The 13,104-nt window shown below is 36.2% G+C and overlaps 1 protein-coding gene across 1 annotated transcript in view; it reads right to left on the minus strand.

Annotated features, from left to right (window-relative positions):
• Positions 1-13,104, minus strand: part of Nckap5 (NCK associated protein 5) — a 777,883-nt gene that overhangs the window by 590,177 nt on the left and 174,602 nt on the right. The gene's annotated exons all lie outside the window — the stretch shown is intronic.

The following is a 13,104-nucleotide window of genomic DNA, read 5'->3' on the forward strand; positions in this document are numbered from 1 at the left end:
AACAACAACAACAACACAATTTAAAAAGAAATAAAAGCATAGAGAATTAGCCTGCAAACCTGAGGCCTGAATCCTGTTACTGTCACCAAAAGGCATGAGGAACTGGCCCCAGAAAGAAACTGAATTACCACCTACTCTCTAAAAGAGAAGAATTCTCAGATTTTAAGGCTAATAGTCCTCTGATCTGCGTTTCCTTTACCAGTCTCTTACATGGACTTCTGGGTTCAGTTTTAGCTAAAAATGTTCAGTTCCCAAACATGAGTACATTTCAAATTGTTCTGGCACCTCCCGGCTTCTCCGTTCTTTTTCCCTATGCTGAGAATGGAATACATTCTGCTCAAAGTTTCTTTTTCTCAGATTTCCCTCCTCTATCTCCCTGAGCTCTATTCTCTTTCTGATTCTTGTCTCCAGGGTCCCTCAATGTTATCATTACATATCTCACTGGGTAAGAAACAGAATCTCCAGCAGTCTTGACCTGGGGACTTATTAGTAGTTGGTCTGATTAATAGATGAGAAAATTCTATAGATACTAGTTAAAGTGTCCAACATCACACAGCTTATTAATGACAGAAGCAATTTCACAGCCCAAGCCCTTTGATTCCTAGCAGAATACTTCCACTAAGCCTGACATGGTAGCACAGGCCTGCAACTCTATCTAAGGCACGAGGATTGTAATTTCAAAGCCAGCCTCAGCAACATAAGTTACTTAGGCCTAAGCCCTAAGTAATTGAGATCTTGTCTCAAAAAACAAAACAAATTAACAACAACAACAAAAAAAAAAAATTCAAAAGGGCTTGGAACTTAGCTCAGTGGTAAAGTGTCCCTAGGTTCCTAGGTTCAATCCCTAGCACCAGAAAAAAAAAAAAAAAAAAAAGACTTTCACTAAAAGATTGCGAGAATAAGTAAAATAAATTTATTTCCATTTTTACAGGTGGTGGGCAAACTACAAATAACTTCTAAGATAGTGATAAATCATAATTATCTAGGAAATGTCCTAAAATCTTAGAAAACAATGCTTGGTTGAAAGAACACCAATTTTATCAATTTTATAAAGCATACAACAAGACTTTCTGTGACTGGGAATGTAGCTCAGTGGCTGAGTGCTTGCATCTGTGAGGTTCTGAGTTCCATCCCCAGTGCTACTTAAAAAAAAAAAAAAAAAGAAAAGACATTCTGAAGAGGCTGCCCTAAATTACCAGATTCATTAACCAGATACATTCTAACTAGTTTTTATATAATGTCATCATCTTAGCAGAAAAGTAAAATAATTCTGGGTGGTTAACATAGTGTGGAATAACATATTTACACTTCTTAACATTTGTACTTAAATAATTGTTTGACGCCTTCACACACGATCAAAAATAAAATTTAATAGCTCATTGACCTTTATGCTTATAACTCGTAAAATGGTGGGTAAGTGAAAACAGAAATTTTATTCAAATGCAATCACAGTCTTTTTGCAGCTTAAATTTTCTCTGGCTTGGTTTGGTGATAGCCTGGTACTTTACATGAGTGATTATGAGGCTATCTTAGATGGTAGCCATTGCCCTAAAGAAAATGTTTATGGCCTGACTGGGATAATTGCATTTGCCTATTAAATATCACTCCTTCAGGGCTAGTTATTGTCGAGTATAAATGTGCCACTTTATATGCAAATAAAATGTACTGAGATTTGTATAAAAAGTTCTGCATATATCTACTGACAAATCATCTTATTATGATTCATATAAACGGACAGAACTTCTCTGGATGAAATGTTCATATCACATACGACAATAGATGACTCTTTCCCTGAATTTTTGATTTAAAATGTCCAGATATAGCTGGAAATATTGTCTTTCCTTATAGCTACAGCTTATTTGGGGTTAACATTCTGAGTTTTATTTTGCGTTAAAATATTTAACAGTATTGGAATTTCTTATTGTCAAAAGTTTTTTTGATCTTGACTTCAGTCATTTTTCCGTATACCTATATACTTGGAAAAATCAAATTCTCAGGAGGATGTGCTACTACAAATGACACCTTAGAGCTCAGTTTTCCTAAGATGTCTTCTTAATTTTTATCTGGAACGGCAGAGAACTTCTGTAAATATTGTACAGGAGGTACAATCACAACACATTACTTATTTGTACTTTTATATTTTTTTAACCTATATTCTTTGAATTTGTTCTTGGAGGCCAAAGAATCATTTTGTGAAAACCAGGATCTTGTTTTTCCCATTTAAAAGAGCAATATTCTTACATCTCAAAATCCCATGTAAGTCCCGTGCCTTGTGTTTTTAATAGCAACCTCTCAGGGTACCATGCAACAACTCTTCAGAAAATATTCTGTATATTTGGTCCCTGTCTGTGCAGAGTTAACAATATAAGATAAACACTGGCTATTTAAGGCAGAAATAATGCAAAGCATTTAATCCTCATTTCATCCTTTCCCTGCAGCTTTGCTGTGTTTCCCTTGAGCTGTCAGAGGAATGTGGAAGAATTCAACGGTGCTATGTTGAAAACTGAACTCTGATTTTCTGACCAATACATCCAATTCCCTAGAGGTAAAGGATCTTGTAGATGAATGGAACATGAAGCAAAGGATGTAGGTGAGGGCACCAAACAAAAACAATATTGCACATTTGGAAATTTCTTTGCTTAGGTTGAAGTTTTGAGAAAGCCCTACATTCAACATTCTAGAAATTCATTCACCTAGGAATATCAAAACTACATATTTACACTTTTTGAGAAATATCTATTTTTTTATGATGAAGTTGGAATCTATTATACTTTTAAATTAGAATTCAGGAATAATAGGAGAAACCATAAAACCAATTCTTGCATTCTATATAAGAGGCTTTTAACTTTTTTCTCAGAAATCCGGAAACTCATGCTCATTTCCAACATGCCTTCTCATGCGATTCAAAGACAACTGGTGGAGACCTAGAAAATGCCAAGGAACTAAGATTCTTGATCAGCTTGAAAAACCAGACTTAGATAAATGGTACTATGGATTATTTTTATATTAACTTAATCAGGGAAGATACATTTATTTGACTAACATCTGCCATCCCTGCTATGTTGTAATTCCCTAAGGTCAAGGTTCATGTCTGTTTTGCACCCCACTGCTTACTTCTTACTCAGAATAGTCCTTATTATCAAGTAGGCTCTAAAATACATTGAATGGAAGGATAGATGGATGGATAGTAAATGAAAGGATGCTTTTCTGATCCTATTGTCCTAGTTATTCTAGATTTTTCCAAAATGATAGCAACCCAATATGTAATCCCATTAATAGATGTTCTCTCTCTCTCTCTCTCTCTCTCTCTCTCTCACACACACACACACACACACACACACACACACACTCAAATATGAAAACAGAGCCTTTTCCTCACAGCTTTTAAAACAGAATCAATTTTTTTGCGCCCATAATCTCTTAGATGTTCTACTTAAAAGCAGAGAAATGGCCTAAATTAATCCTAAAATAGAAATAATACAAAATTAAACCAATGTAATTAACATTTTAATGTTAATAGGATATAGCAAAGATCACCCTTGAACAATGCATCTGGGCAAAGATCATAATGGTTAGAGAAGGCACAGATAGGCCTGCATGGACCGTAAGCTTACTCCATAATATCTGGAATGAAGGGAAAGAGCCCCTGGGAAGATTTGTGCTTCAAATATGACCTCTTTATCAATCTCTTTGTTTTTATTGGTTTCCACAAATTCCATCCTGCCATTTAAGTCAAGCTGTCTATCTAAAATACAAATTTGTCACATAGCTTCTTGGCTTAAAAAACTTCCACCCTTTAGTAGCTTTCACTGCCTGAAGAGCAATTTTTTTTCTGGTCATCTGCTTGACATAAAAGCTCTGATCTGAACTGTGTCACTTCTGTAGATGTCATTCCATTTCCCATACTCCTTGCCTTAAGCCCTCTGCTCTGCCAGTACCAAAGGGCTGACCTCTCTGAGCACACTGCAGAAGTTCACACCTCACACCTTTGCTCTTGCCTTTTCCTTTGCTTGGTGTGTGGTCTTCCCTTTCCTTCCTTCCTCCTCTTGCTGACATGTTCTCCCTTATTTATCTAGGTTCCTCTAGAAGATGTCTGGTTAAGTGTCCTTCTGCTATGTTCTAATATAAGATGGCACATAGTTCAATTACTTGGAAATTGATCAAATACATGTCTGTTTTTTTATTCTAGGCTCCACATATTCCCATTACACTGTGTCTTAGTCTTCTTCCTGGTTCCAGTATCCATTCTGAAATCAGAGTACCAATAAAATGAATGGGTAGTGAACCACAATAATCATGTAACATTATTTTGTTCTTTTATCCATTAAGCTCATTTCTCAATGATCAGTTGTGATCATTCCAGAAAAGATCATCCCCTTTTCTACTACAAGTTGATGAACTCAGCTACTAATGTCCTTCAAAATTAGAGGGCAGAAATGCTCTTCATAAACAGCTGTTAACAAAAACCATAGATGTAACTCAGTGAGAGAGCATTTACCTGGCATGTGTGAGGCCCTGGATTCAACCACCAGTACTACAAAGAAAAAAGAAGAAAGAAGGCAGAGGAGGAGAGGAGGAGGAGGAGGAGGAGGAGGAGGAGGAGGAGGAGGAGGAGGAATCATTGTCGTCACAGCAGCTAAATTGCCAACACTGATCCATTTGTAAATCACATTAAATTAGGAACTCAGGTGAGAAAAGTACTCATGCATGAGTAAACTTCATGTACTAATATTTATAAGAAATAGTTATTTAAATTGCAAGCAATGTTTGTGTTAAAGCATCTCAATTATTTAGCAGTAATCAAGCTTGATGTCATTTGCATATTTGGAGTACTTCAATAGCGCTTTTTTAAAAAAAAAATTTAGGAGCTCAGTCAAGTTTATAAAATCAAAAATATAATTATAGAATTATTTCTCCATTTTAATCTGGTATGCCAATATATTGCCTAGAGAGATTTTCTTAAAAGCTCAGAAAAAGAAAAAGAATTTAAAATAGAAATGCTGACATTTTTAACAATGATTGTTCTAGAAGGCACCTTGGTGTTATCAGATATTGTGTTTCCTGGTCTCCAAGCTCCTGGTCTCCAAGCTCCCGGTCTCCAATTTCCAGATAATGCAACGACTTAATCAGTACTCTCTAATGCACAAAGAGGGCAATCTTTTCTGCATTTCTCACATCTTAGAGAAGATGTGTCCCTTCAATTTTCCTGTGTGCCACCTACCCCCACACCTGTCTTACCTATATCACTACTCTATGATTTCTTCTGGACTCAGTGTTGTTACTATGCTGAAATTTTATGCATAATTATGTAAGGTTGCTATGGAGATTTTGTACAATTTGACATGAGGAAAATCTATTGTGTTTGAGATAATTTTTCACACTAATGACTCAAGAATTCCCCCACCCCATATTTTTTCTGGGATTATAATCAACTGCATATATTTGAATATCTATAAGCAAAAGCTGTTTCATAAATTACATAACCAGAAAATTATTGAATCCATCACTAAGGTGAAGCCCTTTACTGCAGTCAGTTTAATTTCTCATGATTTAGAAAGAACTTCTAAAACAACATACTTCGGGATATTAATTGAATTCTTACCTACATTATTGAGGAATATGCTTCAAAGAACTTCTATATATACATTTCTTAAAATCCTGTCACTAGTCATGTATTTTGAAAATGTCATACTTTTAAAATGTAATTTGGAAGAATATGTTAAAGTATTGTGAAAAATTAAAGGTATATATGACAAGTTTATTTTAAAAAAAACTGTTTGTCCTACTATAACATAGACCTTTTGGAAGTGGGAACTAAAAGTAAAATGGTATTTGGTATTAGTAATGAAAGGCAATTCAGATTAAAAAAACAGAAGGCAAACATACCATTCAAGGTCATAATTTTATGTACTTCTTGACTGATCTCCCCATCAGAGTCTAGGAGTGGGAAAAACCTGAATTATCACTGGACAATTCACATGGATTTCTCTTTGTCCACCAGATAGGCAAAGCTGATTTCAAGCTCATGATTGACTTGGGGAGAGTCAGTTACAGGTTGGAGCGAACTGGGAAAACTTCAGCAGTTTGCCCTCAGGTGGGCAGCACCAGGCAAGAGAGAAGGTAGAAAAAGCAGACCTCAGTCCAAGGCAGACTAATCACAGATACAATTCCCAGGCAGCACTTTGAAAACACAACCAATTTACCTTTTTCCCAAATAACTAATTCTGGAAAGAGGGTATGGTTTTAAAGGGCTAAGGAAAATATTAAATATCTTCCCTGTTCATGTGCCTGCTGTGACCTTCAAACACCATTGACAGGACATCTAAAGAATGCTGACTTGCTTGTGGGTTTGGCTCACTTAGGAGACCTCAGAGTCATTCACTTATCTCAAGGCTACTGCTTCCTCCCTTTGTGGATCTGGCCAGTCCTTGGGGGGGATGAAGTGTCCTTGAGGGGATCACTAAGTCCTGCAGCGTGCTGGAGCAGAGCTTTCTTTGTTATAACTTGTATTTAAGGAGCCCCACTGAGAATAAGACTGGAGTCTCACCCATGGACAAGAAGCTGTGCCAGGGACTTCCCAATTGGGACTCTGAAAAGCTACTCTAGGACTCCCACGCTGCATGGTTGCAGGTGTTGGTGTTTCCCCTAATCTGGCGATATAATTTCTTCTTCTCTCTTTCTCTGTTTTTTTTTTCTCCTATAACTTTTGCTTTTGTTCTTGCTTTCATATTATTATTAAAATAAATGCTACCTTGTATAAAGAGAGTGTTTTTATTATCTATGGGATCTGACCTGCCCAATTCAGCTGCTGCACACATACAAAATACTATAATATTAAGGGTTTTCACTCAGAATATTTTTTTTTCCCTCTGGGAATCCACACACAATGCTACTGGAACAGAGAAAGCAAGGAGGGAGAAAAGAGGGAGGAGGAATGTGGTCCAGTGGGACAATCTGGAATAAGGTGATGCACCCACTTTGAGCATCCCTTTTGAGAGTAGAGTTGATGTTGCTACTCTGTGTAAATCAGGGCTGCTGACTAACCCTTAAAGATTTAAGGCATAGAGGAGAAAGAACAGAAAAGAGTGAGAGGAGGAAAGAAGAAAGGAGAAACATAATGAAAGCAGCTTCTCTCAGGCCATCACAAAGCAAGTGTATAAAGGACACCATCACGAACAGGCTTGACAAGGAGGAAGGTCGTATGTCAAGGCTCCTGAAGGAGTAACAGGAGAACTCCTGATCCATTGAGTGCCTGATAACTCTGGACAGAAAGGGAGTCCATTCATTGTCCTGATATTAACACACACACACACAGAAAGCCTTCTTCCCAGAGGCTGAGAACTGTCAATGCTGCCCCATACGTGTGTTAGTGTCTACAAAGTGTCAAGCACTCTTTCTAGAACTGGGTATCTGGGATATGGGTAACTTGATTGTGTTTTCAGGCAATGTATCACCTAGGAATTGTTTCTATACTTGGTCTGCCTTTGATTTGAGATTTGCTTTCTCTAACTTCTTTATTCTCTGATAGATCTTGAGGGGTAGGTATCTATGTCCCAACTGATCAGAATGGAGAAGTATTTCTAGAAACACAAAATCATGCATGGAGGAAGGTGGGAGAATGTGAAAGGAAAATAAAATCATCTCAAAAGGCTGGGGAATGGAAGATCCTGGCAAATCAAATTGAGTTAGAAGGGAGCTCAGCCTCAGTAGATTGAACCTATAAATGGCTTGAGGGTTTACCTGTGAAATAAAAAAAATACCATCTCAGAGGAAAGACTCAGCTACCTCAGCCATGGCAGATGCAGGAAAGCAGTCCTCCCTCTAAACAGGAGGCAAGGACTTGTGCTAGTGACTAGAGAGCCCTTGCTGAGATCTTCAGAGGAAGTCAAGGGCCCCTATCCATGGATTGCAAGGGATTGGGACCCTTCTAAGAACAAACTTCTGAAGTGAGAGGGAAGAGTCTCCAAATCACAGAAACAACACACTTTTAATTCAGGTAATGGTAAAAGAGAAACTTGTGAGATCGCCTGTGGTTTTGAAATTATACATAGAAAACTAAAGAATTTGAGAGTTGAAGCAGTCACGTCCAGTTGAAGGACGGGTAAAAGAGGAATTATCCTTCGGAGAGATATCAGCAAACATTTCAAAGGAGTCTAAAGGATTTAGTTTTTTTGGTCAATATTTTTCAAGCCAAGCTGCAAAGATAGACTCTAAGATTTCCTTAGTATCGAATGTCATATTCTCATGGATTCACAACATTTCAATAAATAAATATCTTTATATCTAGAGTCTTATATTTTTAGTCTTTTCCCCATTTCAGTGGGATCAAATAAATATCAATCATATTTTGAATGTATCAATAAACAGCCTTTGACCAGATACTGCCATGTAGTCCAGTGTCTTCTCTGCACCTGAGTTTATGATGCCATTATTAAATCTTCGAAGAAGAAAACACAGGTGAGATAAGTAGTTAAATGGTGATTAGATAATGCTTACTGATGTCTTCAGAAGAGCCACAAATATCCTTGCCACAATAAAGGCAAAAATAATACAATTATACATTAAACTAACAAACAGCTTGTGGCTTGAAGAGTTGAACTTCAGAAAGACAATTGGTTACCATACATCACAACTCTGTTCTGGGCAGCCAACTGGGGGGAGAAAAAAAACCTACTCCTAGTAGGTAATCATTTGAAACACACACACACACACACACACACACACACACATACTCAAGTTGCAAATAAGTCTGGCAAATATCTTAGCAAAACACCACCATCTGTCACATTAAATCTATGTCATATATTTTAATTTTATTGGTTTTATAGTTTGGGATTTGTAAACTTATTTTGTTCTGTACTTAAATAAGAACTACAAACATAAGGAGTGTGTGGAAGAAAAGAAAATTACCAAGGAATAGGGAGAAGCATAAATCTGTAAAAACAGTGTCAAAATGTTCAGAGTGTGCCATGGCTTACAAAGCCTGATGAAATGTAGGAGTGTTAGGTCAGGCTGTGTGTAGAGCCATATGAGAACAAGGATGGGATTGCCTTATAGCTCGAAGCAAATGATGTAATGCTGATAGAAGCTAGAGAGAAAACAGAACCATTCAGCTCCTACATTGCTTCCACCTTTGCTCTCAAGGCAAATGATCTCCATGCTGAAAAGAAAAGGAAAACATGGTGCCCAAGATAAGTGAGGTGATCCTGAGGGATATCAGCAAGCTGCTTTGCATGAATCCAAGTCTTAGCAATAAGTCACACCCTAGGGTAATGAAAGGACTTCAGATGTGACTGTGGACGCATTGTTGGCAATACTTGAGAAAACATGATGAGTCACAGGGGCCCCATATTAAAAACAGGATTTTTTTTTCCAGGATGAAAGGAGAAAAACTGCATTTACAAGTTACAAATCTGTTTTTTGTTCTAATCACCATATACCCTAAAAAGATTTCTAGAATGCAATGTTCCAAAAGAGGGTATATGACTCTTTAAAACAGAAATTATGCTTACTAGGAGTTACAGAGACTTCCTAAGAAAAACTTTCATTCATATCATTTTGGGGTAAAAGCAAAGTGAGTCAGGATTTCTGCTGGGTATTTAATAAAATACTTCCTGATGACCAAGAGACAGGATGTAGAAAAAGGGATGGTTTAGTTAGGTGAGATGGCGAGGGGCAGACCCTGATGGTCTCTGCCTGATATCTGTTCTGGAAAGTTACAACAGAGCATCCTGAAAAACTTGGGCACAGAGAAAGAAATCTCTGGTTGAGTAACCGCTTTGCTACTAACGCGTTCAGGTGTTCCACAAGCTCAGTCTCTTGCCCACTTTTTTTATAAATAAAGTTTTATTGGAAGACAGCCACACACATTTGTTTACCTGTGTTCTATGGCTGCTTTTGAGCTTTAATGGCTGAGTTAAGTGATTGCATCAGAGCCATATGGCACAAGAAGCTAAAAGGCTGTTTATAGAAACAGTTTATCAATCCCTTGACTAGTTACATAAACTTGGATGCATCATAAACTCTCTGATACTCATTTTCATTGTCTCCATCAATCTAAATTAATAGAAATTGATAACTACAGCCAAGTGCTTCTGATGGTATCTCATGGGATAATGTATGAGAAAGCTTCTTATGGACTGCAACGTGTTATATGTTATATATGGGTAAGGCATGGTCTATGATCACTCTGCCTATTCAATGACTCATAGCAATACTTTTCACTTTAAACCCATACCATAAACATAATACAGTAATAACAAATCTTATAAAAATAGAAAAAAAAAAAAGACATACCAATCTCTAGTAAAAAGAGACCCTCACAAATACTGGATGAACTTTGGTTGGCTGCCTGGCTGCCTGGATGGATATATGCATTAATGGATGACAGTAGTAACTACATCTACTTAGCACTAACCAGGTACCAAACACACATACTGTTTCAGATACCTTAGCTTTTTGAATCCTTACAACAGTCTTAGGACATTGTTTACATTTTACTGTTTTGTAGAAGAAAAGAGACTTAAACCATGGCCACAATTTCAGAAGCAACAACTTATATTTATAAATTACTTGCAGTGTCTTACCACTGTGAGAACCAAATGTTATTTCACAAAATTTTCTCATGAAGTATGTGCTGATATCATCAATATAATTATCATTATTCCATCTTATACAGGAGAAAATTGAGACCCATGGAAGCAGATAAATGCAGAGCAGACTCCTAAATCTCATCTTCTTGATTTTGAGCTTCTAACCCTTGCAAGCTGTGGCAACTAAGTGGCATCAATAAGACCATTTTTATTAAGGATAAATGTAAAGTCTTATAAGAATGATTCAAAATCTTTAACTCTCTGAAGTACCTATACATAATAGCAAACTATGAAAAATAATGATTTGAAAAACTTCTGATTTTGAACTAATTCTATTTTTAAAGAGAAATAGTATCAAATTCCTTTTATATCCCTCATGCTCCCTCTAATATAAATATCTTACATAAGGGCTTAAGGTACTGTGCAGTGCTAGAGTATGTGCTTATGTGTTTAATATTTGTGAGGGCTTGGACTCAATTCCAGTATCTGCCGACTCCCCCCAAAATAAAGAAAACTCACAGATGAATCATCTTACATAAATATAGCACAACAGTGAGAACCAAAAAAATAATAACAGTATAATACTATTAGCTAAACTAGTGATCTTACTTAAATATCACTAACTTTTTTACTTTTTCCAATGATCCCCCTTTTTTTTTTTTTGGTGCACCAGGATGCTACCTAGGATTCCACTTTGTATTTAGTTGTGATACCTCCTCCTTGGTTTCCTCCAATCATTAGCAGTTCTTCCCTCTTTCCCTCACTTTTGTGTTCTTGGAACTTTGGAGGAATACTCATTATTTTGTCTAATATCTCTTGATTTTGATTTGCCTGAATTTTTTTCTCATGATGGTGCTAAGACTATGTGTTTTTGACCAGAATACCACAGAGTAGATGTCATGTCCTCAGTACATCATACTGGGAGTTTATGAGAGGAATATGTTTTGTTATTTTAACAGACTAAAATGTTAGTAAGCTAATAGGTACCCTGCCCATAACACACACACATGCAGACACATACAAAATCCAACAATAGTTCCCACTATTTTAGAAAGCATTGAAAACTTCAGCCAAAATATAATATCAATTCTATGTTTCTCTCTAATAGCTAGATCTTTGCAATAAGTACTGGCCTGACAGAGACTGTGAACAACTTCAGTTTAGTTCCTGTTCCCTACTGTATCCCTACTAACTCGGGTAGCATGTTGCCTGACAGAAATGGATTCTTACTGCATGTATCTGAACACTAAGTGAGAAGACAAACTTGGGTCATGCTCCAAATACTCAATCAGTTCCTAGCATATGCTAGGCTAAGCCCTGGATGCCTGCCCTACCTGTAAGCCAGGCTTGTTGAATGATGGACACTTGGAGGAAGATTTTTCCAGCATTTCACCATTATGCTAGTATTTTTTGAAAAGCCTCAATTCTATATTCATACTGAAAGATTCATTTTCCATGAAGACAAAGGGAGTTCAGCTTACAGGTGACTTCAAAATTGTAAATGTGCTGAAAATGTGCTTGGTGTGAATACACTGAAGGCCATACTCTTCTTACACAGGCATAATGACAGAGGCCATAAGGAGATCTCCCTTTTCTTTATTGGCCTGACTTCTCAAAATTTCCTGGATTTCAATATTTTCCTCTCATTTTTCTTGTTAGATGTTTATGATCTGAAAATTATAGCTTCATTCAATTTGAAATGTCTTCAAATTCAGTCAATGTGGAAAAAAGCTTTTAAAAATTAAAGCTGCAAAAGTATACCTGCTGGCACCAAAATACCCTTATTTGTGTTAAACATCAATATTTCTACATAAAATCCCTTATTTGACAATATACTCTCATTATTTCACTTGTAAACACTTTCCTGACAACATACATTTAAAACACATACTAAAAGAAAAGGGGGGATAAAGAATGGCTCATATTAAAAATGAAAAACCTGCAGAATTCAGAAAAATAGTTTGGTGGGCAGATTTGTTTAATAGTTATAGTTTTAGCAATTTTGTATGACCAATTTGAGTAGCAACTATCATTTTGAGAACCAATCTAAAAATCTCTCATTGATAGTAAAAAAGTAAAAAGCTATAAAATGAGAATATTAGTGAAGGATTATTTTAAATCCTGGAAATTTAAATATAAAGAAATATTTGAATCAAATATTGTCAAATAAATGTATTTTGGTAAATCTTTCTAGAGCTTAAAAATTCTAACATTCCAGATAACTATACAGTTATTAAATAAATATTTGTTAAGTGCTTATTCTTGATTTATTACAACTTAAAATCATAAGGGAAGGAACTTTAAGGATCTTAAAGATCTGTAAATTGGCACTATATTTCTGGGGGATAATCTGATACTATGTTATAAAAGCTGTAAAGTGCATACACAGCATTTCTTAGAATTTATCACAGGAACTAGTAACATACATTTACAATAAGTATGTGTAAATATGTTCACAATCATCTGAAAATGATGCAAATGTCTAAAATAGGGATTCCTTAGTAAACTTTAA

This window comes from Marmota flaviventris, chromosome 11 (assembly GCF_047511675.1).
Source record: "Marmota flaviventris isolate mMarFla1 chromosome 11, mMarFla1.hap1, whole genome shotgun sequence".
NCBI lineage: Eukaryota > Metazoa > Chordata > Mammalia > Rodentia > Sciuridae > Marmota > Marmota flaviventris.